This window comes from Erinaceus europaeus, chromosome 5 (assembly GCF_950295315.1).
Source record: "Erinaceus europaeus chromosome 5, mEriEur2.1, whole genome shotgun sequence".
In the NCBI taxonomy this organism is placed as follows: Eukaryota; Metazoa; Chordata; class Mammalia; order Eulipotyphla; family Erinaceidae; genus Erinaceus; species Erinaceus europaeus.
Window position 1 is genome coordinate 118,126,953 of NC_080166.1, and position 23,044 is coordinate 118,149,996.

Sequence of the window (23,044 nt, forward strand, 5' to 3'; positions counted from 1 at the left end):
TATTAGTTAAATTGCTTTCACTTAAAATTTTAATATTTTGTTACACTTTTAATGTTTTTGATAGTATCTTTAATAACACCATTTAAATAGGTGTTAAGAACTAGTAGTTTTTCGCTTTAAAAACACTTGGTTATAAATAGGTTAATGAACTGATAAGTTTTTGTCAAGCCTTCCAAGTGTTCTCAGGATGCTATATATGTCAATGAGGAAAATTTTAGAATGTTGGATTAAACAAGATTTTTTTTTTCAAGGGCAAGGCACATACGTAAAAGTAATGGTAGTGACCACTCTTGGAAGATGCTGGTTTCTAAGCTAAGTGAATAGAAAAACTAAAATTAATCTTTGAGGAACAAGAGTCTGATTTACATGGAACTTTGTGCTATAGTCAGAATTTTCTTCAGGAAAACTATTTTGTAACTTTATTGGGTGTATCATGAACCCCACAAGGTAAAATGTTGAGAATGGGAGTAAGACTTTGGGGGGGGGGCTACCTATTACCAGATAACTAATTTAGTGTTTTAGTGATAATCCTTGAAGCTTGAATGTCCAAAACTCAAGAAATTGAAGTTGAGACAGTTTAGTGCAAAATGTCAGTATAACTTTTTGCCTCCAGGATTTATTAAGAGAAAACCAGAGTATCTCTTGGATTGAACTCAGGACCTCGTGTTTGAGAGTCCAATGCTTTATCTACTGTGGGGACCTCCAAGCATGCAACTGAAGGTGATTTTAAGTGTATAGGCACTATTAGAAATAGTTACAAAGGGAGTTTGGTGGTAGCACGGTGGTTTAAGTGCATGTGGCACCAAGTGTAAGGGCCAGTCTAAGGACCACGGTTTGAGCCCCTGGCTCCCCACCTGCAGGGGAGTCCCTTCATAAGCAGTGAAGCAGGTCTGCAGGTGTCTGCCTTTCTCTCCCCCTCTGTCTTCCCCTCCTCCATTTCTCTCTGGCCTATCCAACAACGACAACAAGAATAACTACAACAATAAAACAAGGGCAACAAAAGGGAATAAATATTTAAAAAGTAGTTATAACACTTTGGGTATAGACTTCAAGTAAAGATTAGACTGTCAAGTATACTAACACTTGAGTAGTCCAGTTTTCTAACATCTATAAGGATCAGGGGCTGCTGTTTGATAGTTTTAGTTCTAGATGATTGCTACAAAGGTGTTGAAATTTACCATGTTAATTTTCTTAGTGTTCAGTCTGAAAAAGAAAATCACAGTGTCCAAAGCACCACAGGGACAAGAATTAAATGCTGGGAGTCTGGCGGTAGCACAGCGGGTTAATTGTACGTGGCACAAAGCACAAGGACCCTGGCTCCCCACCTGCAGGGGAGTCTTCACAGGCTGTGAAACAGGTCTGTAGGTGTCTTTCTCTCCCCCTCTCTTGTCTTCCCCTCCTCTCTCCATTTCTCCCTGCCCTATCCAACAATGACATCAATAACTACAATAAAACAAGGACAAGAAAAGGGAATTATATATATATATATAGACTTAAAAAAAGAATTATATGCTAAAGATGGAAAGTGATGGTGGCCATTTGACAAATACAACAATGGCTAAGGAATTGTAAATATTGCTCAGACAAGTAGTTTGAAAGTTAACTTTGGAAAGAAACTAATTTTGAGTGAAAAGCAAGGCCAGCTCTTAATTGGCATCTTATAATCGAGTTCTACTTGATACATATATAGTTAAGTAAAAAAAAAAAAAAGCCAGTTACTTTTTGCATTTGAGCACTGGATTTACATAAAACAACATCTTGGGGTTTGAGTATGGAGCATTGATGGGGTAATAGACTATTAAAAGTTTGTGGGAAGTTGATTTTTTTTCCCAACTTGTCATTTTCCAATGACTCTTGGTATATCTTTTCCACCAGTGTTAGAGTCTGACAAAGACGAGATGTATGCTACAAAAAGTATGTGGTGGTTCATTTTCCTGGGGCCTTCTAATGCAAAGATGTAAACAGCAGTGCAAACACTTCCATGCCAAGGGAAGTTCCCTGGGTCTGAGCCAAGGTGTTCCCTGGCGTTAGGAAACTGTTCTGTTCTGCTAGTGCTGTTTAGCCATACGTCACAATACTGTAAAATATACCACACAATTATAGGCATAAGTGAGTATGCTACACTCTTGCCCATCTTCTAGTAGATCATATCTACCAGTATGAAGTGTCCTTTATTTCTTGAAGCGTGACCATTGGTTTAAACCTATCAATATATAGTTGAATTTACTGTTTGGTAAATTGGGAGGAAAAAAACCTATAATATAGATACAGAATAATGTGAAGAATTATAATCCTGAGGACAAGCAAATATGTAGAAATACAGTGGGAAAATATCCTTGTAAATTTTTTTAAAAGGCAGATTTTTTTTTTGAATAATTTTCCTTCCTATATGTTTTTTTTTCTCTTTTTTTTTTTTTAAGAAAGGATTAATTAACAAAACCATAGGGTAGGAGGGGTACAACTCCACACAATTCCCACCACCCAATCTCCATATCCCACCCCCTCCCCCGATAGCTTTCCCATTCTCTATCCCTCTGGGAGCATGGACCCAGGGTCATTGTGGGTTGCAGAAGGTAGAAGGTCTGGCTTCTGTAATTGCTTCCCCGCTGAACATGGGCGTTGGCTGGTCGGTCCATACTCCCAGTCAAAAGGCAGATTTTTTTATCTTCAGTTATATAATTCAGATATAAAATTCTGTAAGGGGCCAGGCAGTGGTGTACCTGGTTAAGGGCACATACCATCAAACACAAGGACCTGGGTTCTAGACCCTGTTCCCCAGCTGCAGGGAGTCCACAAGTGGTGAAGCAGGTCTGTAGGTGTCTATGTTTCACTACTCCCTGTCTCCTAAGATTTATTCATGAAGATAGGAGAGAGAAAAAAACAGGCTTCACTCTGGTACATGTGCTACTGGGGATTGAACTCAGGACCTCACTTTTTTTTTTTTTTGCCTCCAGGGTTATTGCTGGGGCTCAGTGCCTGCACTACAAATCCACTGCTCCTGAAGGCTAATTTTTTCCCCTTTTGTTGCCCTTGTTACTGTTATTGTCATTAGAACAGAGAAATCGAGAGAGGAGGGGAAGACAGGGAGAGAAAGATAGACACCTGCAGACTTGATTCACTGCTTGTAAATCTACCCCCCACCACCACAGGTGGGGATCCGGGGGCTCAGTATCCTTATGCTGGTCCTTGTATTTTGCACCATGTGCAATTAACCTGCTACGCTACAGTGCAGCCTCCCAGGACCTCACTCTTAAGAGTCCAATGTTTTATCCACTCTGCCACCTCGCAGACCACTTTCCCTCTCTCTGTTTTCCCATCTACTCTCAGTCCTATCTAATAAAAATTAGAAAAATAAAAGGAAAAAATGGCTGCCAGGAGTAGTGTATTTGTAGTGTGGGTACTGAGCCTTAGCAATAACCCTGGTGGCAATAAAATAAACATTAAATAAAAGTTTTTTTTGTTTTGTTTTGTTTTTACTAGAAAACTGATCAGCTCAGGCTTTTGGTAGTGCTGGGGACTTGGAGCCTCAAGCATGAGAGTCTGTATAACTATAATTCTACCTAATTTCCTCCCAACCCCCAAAAACGTTTCTATAGTATTTGCCATAGTATATTTTATGTTCCTTTCCAGATGGTCATTCATGCTGTTCCTTTCTTTTCTGTGCTATTTCTAACATTACAGCAATAAACATTTAAACATAAATACAAGTTGCTGCCTAAAGAACTAAATTTGCTATAAAAACATTTGAACAGGTGGTCTGGGAAGTGGTGAGACTGGACTCAAGCATGAGGTCCTGAGTTCAACCCCCAGCAGCACATGTACCAGTGATGTTGGTTCTTTCTCTCCTCCTATCTTTCATATATGTATTATATATAATAACCTTTATATATAATATATATATATATATATATGTAATAACCGTTAAAAAAATCTGTTGGCTGTGAGAAAGTACTCCTGAAGATAAACAGGAAGTTCAGATACCACACCCTCAGGTGCCAGTGTTATGCCCAGGAAGGTATGAAAAGTAAGACTTGGAGACTACTCAGATCAAGAACCATGCAACTCCTCACACTCCACAGCATGAATTTCAGAGAACTCCAGTTTTATTCTGCCCATTGAGTCAAATCCACCTGTCTGGGACTTAAGCATAGAGAATGGGCTAGGCACATTTAGATCAAGAAGCAAGGAAACAGACCTCTTCACAAAAGCAACAAGAGTTGGCATTACCTTGGAGGCCATCCACAGGATGAACAATACACCAGAGCAGGTGCACAGAAACTTCGAGAAATGGCGGCTTGACCTGTGCAATTTCTCCAGAGTAGTGGGCAAAGACCCATAGAGATCCATAGACATGCAGCATTAAGGCAATCTAGCAATGTCAAAATTAGAGCAAGTTCAAAGAGTGCTGTGCAGATGTCCCCTCAGGCTAGTGCCAGTTCCCGCAGCGCCTGTTTTGCCATGTTGTCCCCTCAGGCTAGTGCCATTTCCCACGAGAGTTAATATGATATTCTCAAAGTGCCCTTCCCAACCAATCCTGTCCCGGCTCATCACTCCCGGTTTTTGCCCCATAAAGCCCTTCTGCTCTCTCTCTCTTGCCCAATTTTCACCTCAGTGGTTAGACGCAGAAAAGGGGTGCTGCACAAGGCGGCCATTTTGGCTACCTTCACGTGGCCCGAACCACTGCGCTCTCACCCACCTCTGAAGTGCCCGTGCTAATAAAGAATTGTGTTCCCTCTCGGCTCAGGATCTTCTCTCTCTCCTCCACATCGCAGCACGACAAAAGAGTGACAAGGAACCAGAGAGAACATAATGGTTATTAAAAAGACTCATTCCTAAGATGAGAGATGAGGCTTTGAGATCCTAGGTTCAATTTCAGGTACCAGAGTTTATAGCAGTGCTCTGGTAGAAACAGAAAAACAAAAGAACAGTGACTCCCTTCTCCATCCCTTACTAGATGCAACAGAAGAGCCAGTATGATGTATGCAAAACAACTTTCATGCCTGGGGCTCTAGATTCCTAGGTTCAATCCCCAGCACCACCATAAACCAGAGCTGAATAGCACTCTGGAGAGAAAGAGAGAGGAAAGGAAGGAAGAATGAAAGAAACTGACAGGGCCAGAAGCCTTCCTTTTGATGGCTTGCTCTCATGCCTGGACTCTGCTGTGGCTACAGTTACCAATGTGCCAGCCTGCCAGGACACTGTCATCACTGATTGCTTTTTTTCTTTTAAGAATATTTTTTATTACTTGTTTATTAATAAGAGAAACAGGAGGAGAGAGAAAGAACCAGGCATCAGTCAGGTACAAGTGTTGCTGGGATGATCCAGTGCTTCATCCACTGCACTACCTCCCAGACCACACTATCACTGATTCCTTGCCAGCCTTCCTCCTACTACTGAACTCAGAACACTTCCAGACCAAATGAACTAGAAACACAGCCAACCACACAGAAAGAATAACTCTTTAATTTGGAAGGATTGGGAGAGTACCAGAAAAGTGTGTATTACTTACATGTCCTTAAGAACAGTATTATGAGCATTCATAAGAGAAGGAAAGATTGTGGTCCGGGAGCTAGCGCAGTGGATAAACCATTGGACTCTCAAGCAGCATGTCCTGCGTTCAGTTCCCAGCAGCACATGTACCAGAGTGATGTTTGGTTCTTTCTCTCTCTCCTCCTATCTTTCTCAATAATGAATAAATCTTAAAAAAAAAAAAAAAAAAAAGAATGAAAGATTTCCCTGACACTGTATACAATAGTCACATGAAAAACTATCCTTAGTATGAATGGAATCGTTGATAGAAAAGATGCAAGCAACAAATAACCCCATCCAATAATGGGGGGAGGACATGGATAGAATATTCACCACAGAAGAGATCCAAAAGGCCAAGAAACACATGAAACAATGCTCCAAGTCTCTGATTGTCAGAGAAATGCAAATAAAGACAACAATGAGATACCACTTCACTCCTGTGAGAATGTCATACATCAGAAAAGGTAACAGCAGCAAATGCTGGAGAGGGTGTGGGGTCAAAGGAACCCATCTGCACTGCTGGTGGGAATGTCAATTGGTCTAGCCTCTGTGGAGAACAGTCTGGAGAACTCTCAGAAGGCTAGAAATGGACCTACCCTATGATCCTGCAATTCCTCTCCTGGGGATATATCCTAAGGAACCCAACACACCCATCCAAAAAGATCTATGTACACATGTTCTTGGCAGCACAATTTGTAATAGCCAAAACCTGGAAGCAACCCAGGTGTCCCAACAACAGATGAATGGCTGAGCAAGTTGTGGTATATATACACAATGGAATACTACTCAGCTGTAAAAAATGATGACTTTACCATTCTCAGTGGATCTTGGATGGACCTTGAAAAATTCATGTTAAGTGAAATAAGTCAGAAACAGAAGGATGAATATGGGATGATCTCACTCTCAGGCATAAGTTGATAAACAAGATCAGAAAACACAAGTAGAACCTGAAATGGAATTGGCGTATCACACCAAAGTAAAAGACTCTGGGGTGGGTGGGTAGGGAGAATACAGGTTCAAGAAGGCTGACAGAGGACCTAGTGGGGGTTGTATTGTTATATGAGAAACTGGGGAATGTTATGCATGTACAAACTATAGTATTTACTGTTGAATGTAAAACATTAATTCCCCAATAAAGAAATTGAAAAAAAAACTGGAAAGAGATTTATATAACATAAAATTAGCAATGTTGTGCAGCCAATAGCTCTACCTAGTCCCACATCACCCGAAGGAGATCCCATACCTGTTAGTCCCATTCTGTCCCTCTCCGACCCCTTGATAACACTCAATTTCCACTATATCTATAGATCTACCTATTCTGGTCATCTCATATAATATGTGATTCTATTTTGTCTGGTTTCTTCATTTAGCATAATGCCATCAAGTTTCACCCACATTATAGTATCAGTTTCTGTTCTTTTTATGACTAAATAGTATCCTATTGTGTTTACAAATCATTTATTCATCCACTCATGAACACTGGCTTGTTGGACTCTTTTTCTCTATTGTGACTAGTGCTACCATGAGTATGCACATATGTGTATTGTTGGAATTCCTATTTTCAACTTTTAGGGTATATAGCTGGGAGTAGAATTGCTGGATCATATGGTAATTCTATGTTTAACTTTTTGAGGGGTCACTCCACAGGAGCTGAGCCATTTCCTATTTCTTCTAGCAGTATATGAATATTCCAGTTTCTCTACAACCTGATACTTGTTGCTCTCCTTTTAAAGATAAAAGGATGTCCATCCTTGTGAATGTGAAGTGGTATCTCATTTGCATTTTTTTTTTTTAGATGGGCCCTAAGGCACTCAGCAGGTAGAGCACAGGACTTGCCTGTGTGAAGTCCCAACTCATTTGCATTTTTTGTGATGATTAATGATGTAGTATTTCATATACATATTGACCACTTGTAAACTTTTTTTTTTTGAGAACTGTCTAATTTAAAAACTCTGCCCATTTCTTGGCTTTGTACATGATATACCTAGAACTGCCTGCCCTTACACAGACACTGGAACAGCATTCTTGTACAGGTTGGCAGGCTTTTGAGTAGAAACTAATGTTTTATTTTGTCCCCCTCTTCAGCCTTTCTCACAGAGTGTCTGAAATTGAGAAGCAAGTTGGTCATCTATTGACCCTGAAAGTGATCCTAAAATAAGTTGTTTGAGGAAATTAGATTCCAACAATACTAGGTGGGGATTTTTCAAATGTTTCAACATTTAAGCATGACCATACTTAAGTGGGGACTGGGGCTTGAACCTGGGTCCTAGTGTATTGTAACACAAGGGCTCAGTCAAGTGCACCACTTTCCACCCTTGGCTGTCAATTCCTTATATTCATAACTTTGTGCCTGTGCTTATTTAGTTAGATTATAAATAAATTCCTCATAGTGAAATCGCTGAAATAGAGAATGAACAAAATTTGGTCTGTTTTGGGAGTTGGGTGGTAGCTCAGTGGGTTAAGCGCAAGTGGCGTAAAGTGCAAGGACTGGCCTAAGGATCTTGTGTTTTGTTGCTGTTGTTATTTGTTTTTTTTAAAGATTTTATTTATTTTATTAATGAGAAAGATAGGAGAGAGAAAGAAGCAGACATCACTCTGGTACATGTGCTGCCGGGGATTGATTGAACTCAGAACGTTATGCTTGAGAGTCTAGTGCTTTAGCCACTGCACCACCTCGCGGACCACAGGATCCCAGTTTGAGCCCCCAGCTCTCCACCTGCAGGGGAGTCGCTTCACAAGCGTGAAGCAGTTCTGCTGGTGTCTCTCTTTCTCTCCCCCTCTCTATTTTCCCCTCCTCTTTCCATTTCTCTCTGTCCTATCCAACAACAACAACAACAATAATAACTACAACAATAAAACAACAAGGGCAACAAAAGGGAATAATTAAGTAAAATGTTTTTTAAAAATTTTGGTTTGTTTTATGCGGCTGCCTTCAGAAAGTTTACACCCAAACATAGTAACTATTTAAAAGGCTATTCAGATAGTTTTACATATGAGAGACATAGAGAAGGGTCATGGTTTCTAAGACTTTATAAAGGTCCAAGCTTATGAAGGGGGGTGGGGGGATCGTGAAAGGAGGAGCCTTCAAAAGCGAGCAAGATGAAAAAGCCTAGAAAATCCTGGAGAGCCATTGGATTGAAAGGTCCATTCTCCTTTATACTTTTGTGACTTTACTACTTTTCAGGTTGAAGATTAACAGAAAGAGCTTTTATATTCAAGTAATTGCCAGACTACAGAAAGATAATGTATAGATCAGTAGGAATGAGTGAAAAAAATGTGAAATTTTTGCTAAGGCTTTAGAGCTTTCTTACTCTTCAATTCATTGTCTCACTGTTCCTGATATTGATCTACATAATTTCTAAAACTAATTAATTACTCATGTGTTCCAGAATTTTTTTTTGCTTTAAATAAGGTTAATTGTATTTTCAAATATAATTTCAGGCCTAAAGATAGGTCAGCAATTCTTTGGGGGAGTTTATGTCTTATTTAATGACAGCCAACAGGCCACCGTGAAATTGAATTAGCCGTGAAAGATTTAACTTCTAGTCAACTCCGTACTAATCTATTTTATATACTGAAGAGTTCTAGATGTTTCTCCCTGTTCTCTATTTTTATAAATTCCTTTTATTTCTCTATGTACTTATTTTGTTTATTGGATGGAGACAGAGATATTGAGAGGGGAAGGGGGCTAGAGAGGGAATGAGAAAGAGAGACACCTGCAACCCTGCTTTACCACTTGAGAAGTTTTCTCCCTAAAGGTTGGGGCCGGGGGCTTGAACCCAGGTCTTTGTGCATTGTAACGTGTGAGCTCAATCAGGTGTGCCACCACCTGACCCCTCACATTTTTCTAAGTATCTAAATTGAGGACCCACTGTATGATGGTGGAGGAAGGTCTGTGTCAGTGGTAGGAATGGTGTGCTGACACCTATCATGGAAAGACAAGAAATTGCGCCCATGTGACACCTGTCTTATAGTCATTGCTTCCCTTATTCATTGCTTCCCTTATTAAACAAACAAAACAGAAAAAGACAAGAATAATAAAACCCTAAGTTTTAGAATTCATCATTGCAACAATTTTTAATGAATTTGTATATAGTGAATTTCCACAGGTTAATTATAATGAACCATTGGAAATAACATGTATTTATTTAAATATTTGTATTTATTAATGGGGGGGGGGCAGGCAGAGAGAACCAGAGCTTCACTCTGGCATATGAGATGGCAGGAATCAAACTCAAAACATGATACTTTAGAGTCAACACTTTATGGGGGCTGGGTGGTGGTGCACCAGGCTAAACGCACATAGTACAAAGAGCAAGGACCCGTGCAATGATCCCTGTTCAAGCCTCCGGCTCGCCACCTGCAAGGTGAGTCACCCCACAAGCGGTGAGGCAGGTCTGCAGGTGTCCTTCTGTCTTCCCCTCCCCTCTCAATTTCTCTCTGTCCTATCAAAAATAAATAAATAAATAAAATAAATGACCAAGCCCCAGTGATAATCCAGGAGGCAAAAATAAACAACAAACCCACTTTATTTATTATACCACATTCCAGGCCACTTATTTTACCTTAAAAGATTAAACAATGCAATAACCCTATTGAAAATAACTATTAAAAAAGTTAAATAGTGCACTGGAGAGATAGTATAATGGTTATTCAAACAGCTTTCATGACTGAGGCTCCAAGGTCCCAGGTTCAATCCCTAGCACCACCATAAGCCAGAGCTGAGCAGTACTATGGTATCTCTCTCTTTCTCTGTATCTCTTTTATTAAAACAAAATAAATTAAATAAAAGTTAAATATATTAAAATCTTGGAGGATCTTAAGAATCAACTAACCTGAAAACAGAGATGCAATTTGCTTATTGTTACTTTTTGTTATGGTTTTATTGTTAAGGCAAATCATTTTTTTTTCCTTTAGTACCTAGTGGGGTATTAATAATAATGTTTAGAGCTTCACTTAAAAACTCATAAAACATTTTTATTTTGTTTTATTATAAATCTCTTCCTTAGTATAAACATGACTAAGAAATCACTGATGCAAACAGAAGTTTATCTCTCTCTCTCTCTCTCTATATATATATATATATTTAAAATTTTTTTAACCAGAGAATTTTTCAGCTCTGGTTTATGGTGGTGCAAGGGGATTGAACCTGTGACTTTGGAGCCTCAGGCACGAGAGTCTCTTTGCATGACCATTATGCTATCTTCCCCAGCCCTCAAAATATAGCTTTACTCACTTTCTCCGCCCCCCATCAAATAGAGTACTTGTGGAAAGGATGAAAATAAATCAACAGAGGCTTGTATCAGCTTTTAGTGTGTGACTTTACTTGTTTTTATTTCAGTCTGTAGGCCAAGAGTAAACTATCTGGTGACTATGTGGATTTGACTGGGAACATATGACATTAAGTGGAAATTTGGTGATGTTCTTTGTGACCATGCTCCATCCAGCATCTTTTTTTTTTTTTTTTTTTCCCTCCAGGGTTATTGCTGTGCTCCGTGCCTACACTATGAATCCACCGCTCCTGGAGGCCATTTTTTCCCCTTTTTGTTGCCCTTGTTGTAGCTTATTATTATTATTGCCATTGTTGATGTTGTTCGTTGTTGGATAGGACAGAGAGAAATGGAGAGAGGAGGGGAAGACAGAGAAGGGGAGAGAAAGACACCTGCAGACCTGCTTCACCGCCTGTGAAGCGACTCCCCTGCAGGTGGGGAGCCGGGGTTAAAATCCAAGATTTTTAAAGAATAAAGTGGCAAATGTATTTGTGATAAAACTGATTATATTGATGATGGTTCCCAATATGATCTAAGTTCCCACCCAACACTAAGAAGTATTTTATTTTACTTTATTTTACTTGCCACCAGGGTTATCTATCACAGGGGCTTGGTATATTTTCTCTGATACAGAGAAAAATATGGGGTGAAGGGTAGGGAAGAGAGAAAGCAAAACCCTGAAGTTTCTTCTGCAGATAGGGACCAAGGACTTGAACCTCAGGTCCTTCTGCTTGGTAATGTTTGTACTCTATTGGGTGGGCTACTGCCAGGCTGCCCTTGTAATTTTTCATAAAATATTTTTTTATTTATAAAATGGAAATACTGACAAGACCATAGGATAAGAGGGGTGCAATTCCACACAGTTACCACTACTAGAACTCTGCATCTCATCCCCTCCCCTGGTAGCTTTCCTATTCTTTTTTTTTTTTAACTGGAGCACTGTTCAGCTCTGGCTTATGGTGGTGCGGGGGATTGAACCTGGGACTTGACGGAGCCTCAGGCATGAGAGTCTGTTTACATCACCATTATGCTATCTACCCTCCGCAGCTTTCCTATTCTTTAACCCTCTGGGAGTATGGACCCAGAATCATTGGTGGGGCGCAAAAGGTGGAAGGTCTGGCTTCTGTAATTGCTTCCCCAGTGAATATGGACGTTGGCAGGTTGATCCACACTCCCAGCCAGTCTCTGTCTTTCCCTAGTGGGGCAGGGCTATGGGGAGTCGGGGCTCCAGGACACATTGGTGGGGTCATCTGCCCAGGGAAGTCGGGTTGGCATCATGGTAGCATCTGGAATGTGGTGGTTGAAAAAGAGTTAAGATATAAAGCAGAACAAATTGTTGACTGATCCTGAACCTAAAGGCAAGATTACTGCAGATGAAAATGTGGGGTCTCCGTTTTGGGAAAAGCTAGTAGGTCTATTTTAGGTATATTCTGAGGGGCCCATGACTTTACTAGTTTTTGCCTGAATCTGATAGCTAGCATGCAGGTGGACCCAAGGTATTGTCTGGGGAGATGGAGTCACAGTTGGGATAAAATAATTCTTAAAAATAAAATAACTTAAAAAGTACAATTCTTAATGCTGTTTATTAATGGGAGAGAAGGAAGGAAGAGAAGAAAGAGAACTACAGTTTCACTCTGGTATGTTCTATGTCAGAGATCCAACTTGGGGCTTCCTGTGTGCAAGATCAGTGCACTGGTCACTGTGTAACCTCTTGGGCTGCTATGGAACAATTTTTAAATTTTATTTTTCAAAATAAGACTGATATGGGTGGGGGTAGATAGCATAATGGTTATGCAAAGAGACTCTCATGCGTGAGGCTCCAAAGTCCCAGGTTCAATCCCCCACACCACCATAAGCCAGAGCTGAGCAGTGCTCTGGTAAATAAATAAATAAATAAAATAAGACTGCTATGAGTACATAATGTGCCATTCAATGTTTAGTTTTACTGTGTGTGAATGTTCATTCACTAACTGGAACTGCTATCACAACACTCAAAGATCTTTTCTTTGAGACAGTGTAAGGTCTGAAAGAACCCTTGGGTCACAGATATGTGCCCTGTCCTATAAATTCTGTGGTAAGACCCACCCCATTTCTCCTTCCCTGTCAAGTAGATTCTGCTCATCCTTCTGCTGACTCAAACCTCCTTCTCTATGGCCATACACAAATAAAATGGCACCTCTGTCTGCCAAGAGAGAGCTACTCAGAATTGGGGTGCCTCTACTGTCTGTTTGCATGTCGCTGTATTTGTGGGGGGTCAGTGAGGGGGTGTTAGCTGTGTCAGATTCTCTGTACACAAGTTCCCTAATTCTTTCTTTCTTCTTCTTCTTTTTAGATTTTATTTATTTATTTTTTTCATGAGAAAGAGAAGAGGAGAGAGAGAAAGCACCAGACATCTCTCTGGTACATGTGCTGCTAGGGATTGAACTCAGGACCTCATGCTTGAGAATCCAGTGCTTAATCCACTGCGCCACCTCCTGGGCCACCCTATTTCTTTCTTTCCTAGTCTCTAAAAACCTGTACCAAGTGGTGTCATCTCAAGGCATATTACCTTTAAACCCAAATATTTTTGGACAAGATCTCTTTTTCTCACTTTCTACTAGAAAAGTAGGGCGTCAAAATGCAGCTCAAATGGTATAACTGCACCATGTTCAGGCGAGGTGGCCACATCTCTCTGGGAGGGTTGTGGCTGAGCCTGCTGCCTGTGTGGGGCTCATAAAGATATGCTTTGTGAATGAATCAAGTCTCTACTCTGTAGCATACTGCACATGTTGGTTCAAATACTGAACTGAGTACAAGTCATTCCTAGAAATTCAGGTTGACATGCCCTACCACTCCAGTTACCCAGAGGAATTCAGGACTGGGATATTTCATCGTAATTATAGAGGAATAAGTTATGAACCCTGAGGTCCTTGGGAGGAATAGATACTGATATGTCCAGTGACTATCATAATTTTCACAGTACCTCCAGACATGGATATTATTATCAGAAATAACAGTCACTTTTGACAAACCTTTTCTTCTCAGTCAATTTTCTTCTTCTTTTTTTATTTTGCCTCCAGGGGCTCAGTGCCTGCACCATGAATCCACTGTCCCTGTTGGCCATATTTTCCATTTTATTGGATAAGACAGGAAGGGAAGATAGAGAGAGGGAGATACAGAAACACTTTCAGACCTGCTTCACCGCTTCTGAAGTGACACCTCCTGGCACAGATGGGAAACTGGGGGCTTGAACTGGGATCCTTGTGCAGGTCCTTGCACTTCATACTGTATGCGCTTAACTCAGTGCACCACCACCTGGCCCCCACCAATTTTCTTCTTGAGTATAAAATATTTAGGTCTAGAGAACCTTTACTTTTAGAGTTAAGACTCCTTCAGTTCCATTAATATGTAAAGGTAATGCTATTAATTAAATCTTCTGTTATGGCTTGATTCTTAGGAAATACAACAATGTCACATCTGTCACTTAGTCGAATTTGTAAGATTGAATTGAACTGAGTCTTAAAAATATTTTAACCGGGAGTCGGGCGGTAGCGCAGCTGGTTGAGCGCACGTGGCACAAAGCGCAGGGACCGGTGTAAGGATCCTGGTTGGAGCCCCCAGCTCCTCACCTGCAGGGGGGGTCGCTTCACAGGTGGTGAAGCAGGTCTGCAGGTGTCCATCTTTCTCTCCCCCTCTGTCTTCCCCTCCTCTCTCCATTTCTCTCTGTCCTGTCCAACAACGACGACATCAGTAGGAACCACGTTAATAACTACAATAATAAAAAACAACATGAGCAACAAAAGGGAATAAATAAATAATAAAAAAATTTTAACCAAGTTTTAGGTGAAAATTTCCCCTAAATGATTATGTTTAAGATTATATTCTTGTAACTTTCTAGTTACCCTATAATTTTGCTTGATCTAAATGACACGAGGTGACAAAACATATTGACAAGTGGCATATATCACATGAGACAGTACAGCCCACTAATATTTAGCTGGGTCCTACACTGAGCTGGGACTATACAAAGCCAAGGAGAATGGATTTCCTCATGCCCAAATAAATTCAGTTTCTCTGCATGGGCTGCTGACCTTCTCCAGATGTAAAGTTGGGAAATCCAACTTCTTGATTTATTAGCGCACAGCCTGCTCTTTCTAGACAGGCTCACTCACTCACTCATGAGCCAGGCCTGGTGTTCACCACTGGAGACGCATAATACAGAACAAGTGCCTCCCTCTAGAAGCTCCCATGAGCTTACATGTTCATGAAGACAATGAACAAGTAATCAGAACACATAAGAAAATCACTTCAGATGCTGCTGAAGGCCATGTAGATCGCACACCAGTAACTTGATAGAGGGCAAAGGACTGGGGTGGGGGGTGGGTCCTGAAAAGGCCTCTCTGAGTAGAGAAGTTAGTCTGTTTTCAGTGTTTACCAGCAGTTCCGCCTCCTAGGCTGTTGGCTGATGTTTGGTGACCCCTGAGGAGAGCTTAAGGAGTTCCTCTGGAGCCCACAGGCCACTGTCCCCACCCCAGCCCAACCCCCACCCTCTTCCTCACATATTTGGGCCTTTTCCTGATCCAGGAAGGCTTGATTCCTCTCTGTTTCCCCACAGCTCCCTCTCACTGCTTGCACACCCTCCAAGGAGAGGTCTTCCTCACACCCTCCAAGGAGAGGCCTCTATATCCAGTTCTCAGGATGTGGAAGCTGCAAATAGCACCAACAGCTGCAACTGGAGGTAGCTGCCCGGGAAGTGTGCCAGCTGCCGCGCCACAGGAGCCAGGCAGGCCATGGGCCTCCTCACGCCCTGGTGAGCAGCCTAGGAGAACCCTCCTCTATGATTTAGGCCAAAGCCCTAGTGTAAGTGTATTTTCTCATTTCTGCATACATGATGGTGGAGGGCAGGCAAAGAAAGAAAGGATAGTGCCCTTGAGCATTCTCCTTAGCTTCCAGACAGCCTCAGAGGCGAGCTGGAGCCCATAACTATGCCCTTTCCGCACAGGGGAGCGTGACTGTGGGAGGAGAGCCAGTTCATAAGGGCCTAGGAACCAAACCCAGGTCTCTGTGCTCTTGGTTTATAGCATTTTTCCTCATAGTTTGTTTTGTTTTAAAGATTGTTTTCTTACATTACTCTTCTAGGGCTGGAAAATCACTCAGAATTGATCAGTGTTAGAGTACAGGACTTGCATGTCTGAGGCCTCAGGTGCATTCCTACGCATGTCAGAGCTGAGGGGGACTCAGTCTCTCAGTCATAAAAATACATTATATATATATATATATATATATATATATATATATATATATGTATGTATTTTTTAAAAATACTTTTTATTTTTCCTTCAGAGTTACAAGACTCACATTCTCTTTGGCCACATTCCTAAACTTGAAACTGTAAGTACATATGACTTATTTATAAAACACCACAGGAAATCTGTCTTTAAAGAAGCCAGCCTAAAAGGAAATTAAAGCTCCCCCTCTTGTTCTGCCATACACAGTCAGAACAGGAACAGGGTTCAGGAGTGTGCCCTCCAGTCAGCTTCCCCTAAAGGAAAGGCAGAGAGGTGACATTAGGGAACCAAAGTTGACTCTAGGGCCCTGGCTCTTCTCTAAAGGTAAGAGACATGTTTGCTCAGTTATTGTACATCTATTCAAGACTGAAGGCCTCTGGCATTGTTGACCTGGGAACAGATACCTGACCCTTCTTGGACCTACCCTTCCATGAGAATAGGATTTCCTTCCTCTGAGGCCCCACCTGATGCTGGAGGGAAGTTCTGGTGACTTTTGAGGCCTAGAAAGCTTGGCAGGGTGTGCTACAGGTCCAATCTTAAAGGGCAAAGTCCTAATAGGGACAGGGCCCTCAGCACCCCACCCCCACCCCCACATCCCTGTCTCGTGGCTGTGTATGGTGTGAGTGGCACCTGGGAAAAAGAAAAACTGGTCTCCTGTGGGAAACAGACTGAATAAAAAAGCACATCAGTGGAGACTGGCCCAGATTCTCTGTTCTAACAATTGGCCTTGCTCCTGGGGGAGCTTCTCAGTGCAGTTTTAGCTCATCTCTTAGCTTTAATGTGAATAGGACAGAGAAGACAATTCAGAAATGAGCGTGCAACACCGTAATTGTTACAGGAAATGGTACAAATGACTGTGATGTTACCTTTTTATCTTCTTTTTGCTTTATTTTGTCTTTCACTATACAAAAAAAAAGTTGATGTTTGTCAATCTAATTACTAAGAATTCAGTACTGTTTAACATTATTTAAAAGCTATATATATATATATATATATATATATATATATATATATATATATTAACCAAACTCATATATATTGACAGGTCAACAACAAAGATTTTATGAAATAAGATTTTTTTTTAATGAATGGTAAGTACATAATACTCTTACTATTTTTCAGCTAAATTTTAAACACATTTTAGCAAATATGTCTATATCCTCCAGGTGGGTGTTTTGTTTCAGGTTTTCTTTCTGCTGCAGAGGAGTGCTTTAAGTCTACCAGAAAGTCCCTTGAGACAGAGATCTTAACATGGAATATTAGCTCCTCTGTGTATTATATCCACAAAGACAGGCTCCCTTTCTCTCAGGGGTGCCAGAAATTGCTTTTGTGTGCTGTTAGGAGAAGCCTTGGCATCCAAAAAAAGTGAGATAAACCAGTGCTACAAAGAGAGAAGCTAGTGAAGACCAAAGACTTAAAAAAAGCAGAGTGTTAAGTTGTTGGCTTATGAGAATGATTCTCTTGACTACTTGCTAGTTTGGTGGCTTGGGGCAAGTATTCAATCTCCTGTGACTCATTTTGCCCACCTGTGAAATGGACATAATAATTGTGTTGACTTAATAAAGCTTCACTGGCTTGTGAAGAACTGAATGTGATAATTTGCTAAGGAGCCTAAGGAGGTCGCTCCACAGCAGAAAGCACACCTGCCACAGACGAGGCCCTGACTTTCATCTCTGGCACCATAAGGATCTCTGTCTCTCAATAAAAATAAATAAGTAACAATATTAAAAAAAACAACTATGAGGACTAGCAAGACAGCTCACCTGGGAAGGCATCTCCATTGCCATGAGCAGTAACCAGGATTTGTTCCAATCCCACTGTGAGAAGCTTTGGCACTTTTGGTGTGTTTATTCATTGCCCCCAGGGTAATCACTGGGGGTTGGTGCCTGCACAATGAATCCACCTCTCCTATCAGTCATTTGTGCCCCCCTTTTCTTCTTCTTTTTTCCTTCCTTCCTTCCTTCCTTCCTTCCTTCCTTCCTTCCTTCCTTTCTTTCTTCCTTTCTTCCTTTCTTTTTTCTTTCCAGAGCACTGCTCAACTCTGGTTTACGATGGGGCAAGGAATTGAACATGGAACTTTAGAGCCTCAGGCATAAGAGTCTCTTTGCAAAACCTTTTTAGTATCTACCCCTGCCCAATGTGCCCCTTTTCCTTCCCTCCCCCTTTTTTATTATATAGGGCAGAGAGAAATTGATAGGGAAGGGGGAGGGAGAGAGACAGAGACACCTGCAGCACTATTTCGCTGCTCAAGAAGCCCCTCCCATAGGTGGGGACTTGGGGCTTGAACCTTAGTGATATGTGCACTTTCCTGAACGCACCACCCCCTCGCCTGTGTTGGCATCTTTTCTTCTTCTCTCTTTTCTTTTCTCTACCTAAAAAAAGTTGACCAGTAAAGCCCCTGTAACAACAAATAAAGCCTATGAAAATGGCTACACAGTTTGGCACTTGGCTGGAACTTAAAACAGTAATTACTTTTTAAAAATAATTATATGGAGTCGGGCAGTAGCGCAGCGGGTTAAGCACAATGGTGCATAAGGACCCCGGTTCCAGCCCCTGGCTCCCCCCTGCAGGGGAGTCACTTCACAAGGTGAAGCAGGTCTGCAGGTGGCTATCTTTCTCTCTCCCTGTCTTCCCCTCCTCTCTCGATTTCTCTCATCCTATCCAACGACGATGACATCAATAACAACAATAATAACTACAACAATAAAACAAGGGCAACAAAAGGGAATAAATAAATATTTATTTAATAAATAAATACGATCATAAAGATAATGATAACAAAGTATATAATAAAGGATTATAATAATATCCCGTTATTGTAAGATCTCATTCTTTTTTATCTTTCCTGTTTGAGCTTCCACTTTAATTAATGAAAAGCTTGGCTTCGTTCCTGATTAGTTGAATTTGCTATAAGTAGTTCCCACACTTGTCTGAACATATGAATCACCTGGAGCACTTGCAAGGGACTGACACCTGTTTCTCCTCCCCAAGGATTCTAACTTAATTTATTTGGGGTGTGGCTTGAGCGCTGCAAGTTCTAAAAGCTCCCAGGTGATTCCAATGTAAAGCTGAGTTTGGAAACCAAACTTTTTTTGGTATTGCCTGAATCAAAATGGCAAACAGATGTCTAGAGCTTGAGTTAAATTTAGGCAGTATATTTCCTGAGCTAATAATCGGAGTCGTTTTATAGCACTCGCCACTCAGGCCTGTGCTATTTTCTCATTGCATTGAGAAGTTTTGAATGACTTACCCAACCAATTGAGAAAAGAGTTTGAATCATAATCAGTAGCTTTGTCTCAGGTAAACCAAATTTGTTGAAATTCAGCTGTGTTATGTGGATATTTGAAAGCTTATAATTGATATATGACCACACAAGCTCACATTATTTCATTCCATTCTATACAGTTGTTAGAGACTGGATACCAAATAAAAATGCTGATGGTTTGATTGATTCACTCAATTTGTTTAGTAAAAACTTGATTTCTCAAACTCCTATAGTATGAATCTGAAGGAAGTTGTATTTGCTGGGGACTAAGGATTTTAAGTAAGATTTAGAATATGTCACTGTAAGAGTATACATTATTTAATCCTGTCCCATACATTTGCTAACCAACTGAGTGCTAAATCAAGATGCTGATAGTTAGAATGAGATTAACATTGTATCATTCCTTTGATCTCATTCTGGGGACCTTTGAAAGCTCACAGGTAGCAATCAGATTTGTACACCGTTGTCTGTGTATTATTAAACCTCTTTAAAAAATTAATGAGTGTATTGGTCCACTTAGCACTTCAGTCATACTGATCCATCAGATGAATCATGAGGTAGTACTGGCAGTGTTTCTCAGCTTCCTGTCAACATTTTCCATTACAGACATAAAATGCTAGACTAGAAAAAGAGTACCTGGAACTCATCCCCCATAATTTCTGCCTCTGGCTGTGTGTGACCTGCAGCATAAAGAGCAAACTTTAACACACTGTGCAGAACAAACCTTTCTGGGATGTGTCCCTAGTTGAATGAAACAGAATTCAACAGCCACTTGTCTCCAAGTGTTTATGTTTAAAACAGAAAACAGTTGTCTAGTTGAAAATCAGGCAATTTTAAGTGCACGGATTACTTCTTCCACCGTAGAACCAATTATATGTTTATTGGAGCATCAGTGTATAAGAGGCAACGAAAGTAAAACAGAGCACAATAAAGGTATTTAAACCTCTCCTTTCTAATAATTTTATGAAAAAGAGAGTTTGGGGGGGTAAATATTGGATTAAAAACAAAATAAAACTCCCAGTGGTCAAAATGGTAGGATGAGAATGAGTAATTAATAGGTGCCTATAAAGTGTTAGGTTATTTCTGTACACAACTTACTTCTCTTAATCTTTATGATTGCCTCTTATGATAGGATCAGTCCCAGTTCATAGAGAAGGTAACTGGCACCAAGAGAAATAAAGTCACTTGTTCACATCTGCACAGCTTGACGTCATAGAAGTGAGATTCTACTCCAAGTCAGTCTGTCCCAGACTCCAGGAGAAATTCGTAGGTCAGGATGACCAAACATCCTGGCTTGTTCAGTGGGCTGAGGAATTTTCCAGAAGATGGGACTTGGTTTTAAAACCACAAGTCTCTAGATAAAGTTAGGAATTGCTTATTCTTCTTGGTAGTCAGTGATAGCTCTTCCCTTAACCAGCTAGTCAGATTGGAGGCTCCAGACCTGTCCCTGGTGGGAAGGATATGTAAGAGGCTCCAACCCCCCCCCCTTTTCTCCCCCTAGCAAAACAAATACTTGATCACTGGAGAACACAAGTTAATGGCACATCTAACAAAATGGCCATGTCATTAGATTTTGTAGTACAAGAATCAGTAGAGGTTTACCTGCTTTGGACCAGTTTTTACTTCTGTGGATCTCTGTCACAACTACTTAACTCTGCCTTCCCAAAGAAACCACTGACAATCTGAGAATGAATGGAGGTAGCTGGGTTCCAAGAAAAGTTATCAAAACCAGAGGTGGGCTGGATTTGCCTCTGGAAAGTTTGCCAAACCCTGATGTAGACTGTAGATTAAAAGAATTCTTTGCACAGATGACATACGTATTAAGAAAAATTATTTCTGGAAGTTGCTTTAATTGGGACAGGGCCAGTGAGCAGTTGGGAGTTATCTTTTAGACTAACTTATTCATCAGTTCATTGTGCTTATCATTTGCTACTACTTGTGGGCTATGGAATGTGACTTTCCTTTCTTTTTTCCTTTCTTTTTTCCTTCCTTCCTTCCTTTCTTCCTTTCTTCCTTCCTTCCTCCCTCCCTCTCTTCCTTTCTTTTAATCAGATCACTGCTCAGCTCTGGATTATGGTGGTGTAGGGGACTGAACCTAGGATTTTGAGCCTCAGGCATGAATGAGAGTCTCTTTGTATAACCATTATGCTATCTACCCCCACCCTGAATGTGACTCTTCTACTCCAATTCTCCAAGTCCCATAATGCATGGGTATGTGAAGGCGGCAGTGTGACTTCTCCCATCACAAATTTATAGCCCCTTGCTTGCCTGTTAGGAAATATTAGCCACCTTCATGTCCCCATTGTTTTGTAGTCATTCTTTTTATTTTCAAATACTTTATTTATACATTTATTTACTTATTTATATTGCCACCAGGATTATCACTGGGGCCCTGGACCTGCACAATGAACCCACTGCTCCTGGTTACAGAGAGAAAGAAAGACACCTGCAGACCTGCTTTGCCACTTGTGAAGCTTCCCCACTGAAGGTGGGGGGTGGGGGCTTGAACTGGGCCCTTAGGATGGTGACTTGTGTACTCTTCTGGATGTGCCACTACCCAACCCCTACAAGTAACATTCAGAAAGTAATTACAATTATGTTCTGCCTACAATTAAGACACAGCCATTTGTTTCAATATCATATGTTCTTTATTGTGTGCTGAAAAATTATTACCATTTTTTTCTTTTTACTGACAAACTACTTGATCATTAGAGCAGCCTCTACCATCCTGACATTTGTCCATGAGTGCTGAACCCACTTCCTGGGTTGAGTCTTTGAGTTGTAGTAAGAAGAGGACATTCAAGACCCTATGCCCCCGAAGAGAATAAGCAACATTTCCCCAAATGCCACCAAGACCAATGGGCATGACTTAACACTAAGCAAGTAGATGGAAAATATTTGTGTGTGGGGTGGGGGGGGGTGGTGAGCATGGGGAGAATAGTCAATGGCATGACTTGACTTCAGAAATTGGCCAAACACCTGAGATTCTTTCAGGAACAAAAGAGACACTTGCCCATTGGAGCCAGTGGTGAGAAGTTACAGGTGGACATGATTATTAAATAAGGCAGAGAAGCCAGAGAATTCTCAAGCAGATGGACAGTGAAAAAGAGACTTTGCTTTAGCCAAAGTGGAATAGTTGCAGCCAGGAGGCTGGGTGTGTATGTGGGGTGGGGGTGTGTGTGCAACATGTAGCCGATGGAATGGACAGTCGGGGCCAGGGTGCAAATCAATATGGTAAGAGTCAGGAATATAAAGGTAGGCAGCGTCACTCATTCCAGAACAACTGGGAATTGATACTATTCGTTTAGGAAGATGACTTCAAGGTGTGCTCGTAAACCTTCAGGTATTCCCAAGCCCCTTGAACAAAGGCATTCTGGGGTGAACAGGTGAGAGACAGGGCGATCTGTGCAGGATTGAGGTAGCCCTCCCCAACCGAGAAGCTTGCTGAGCCAGACATGGCATTTCCTGTGCTTTGTGGACATCCATTTGCTTAAGGGTCTCTCCCTAACACTTTTTCTGCCTTGGCTTAAGAAAAACACAGGATTAGTGTCTCTTCTCACTTTAGTTGCTCAATGAGCACACTCAGAACACCGCCCACACCTGACAGTTCCCTATTCATTCCAGGCTCTTCCCACAAGGACTCGAGTTAGCCGGTGAAATGTTTGACTCACTAGCTCTGGATGGTTCAGCTTCACACAACTGGGCGAGACTCA

General features: G+C 41.1%; 1 long non-coding RNA gene across 1 annotated transcript; it reads left to right on the top strand.

The window, feature by feature from the left end:
* The first annotated feature begins 16,121 nt into the window (after positions 1-16,121).
* On the top strand, positions 16,122-22,002 carry LOC132538648 (uncharacterized). The gene is made up of 3 exons (XR_009550009.1): positions 16,122-16,169; positions 17,112-17,157; positions 21,708-22,002. It is a non-coding gene; the product is annotated as an uncharacterized LOC132538648 (long non-coding RNA).
* Positions 22,003-23,044: the final 1,042 nt, after the last annotated feature.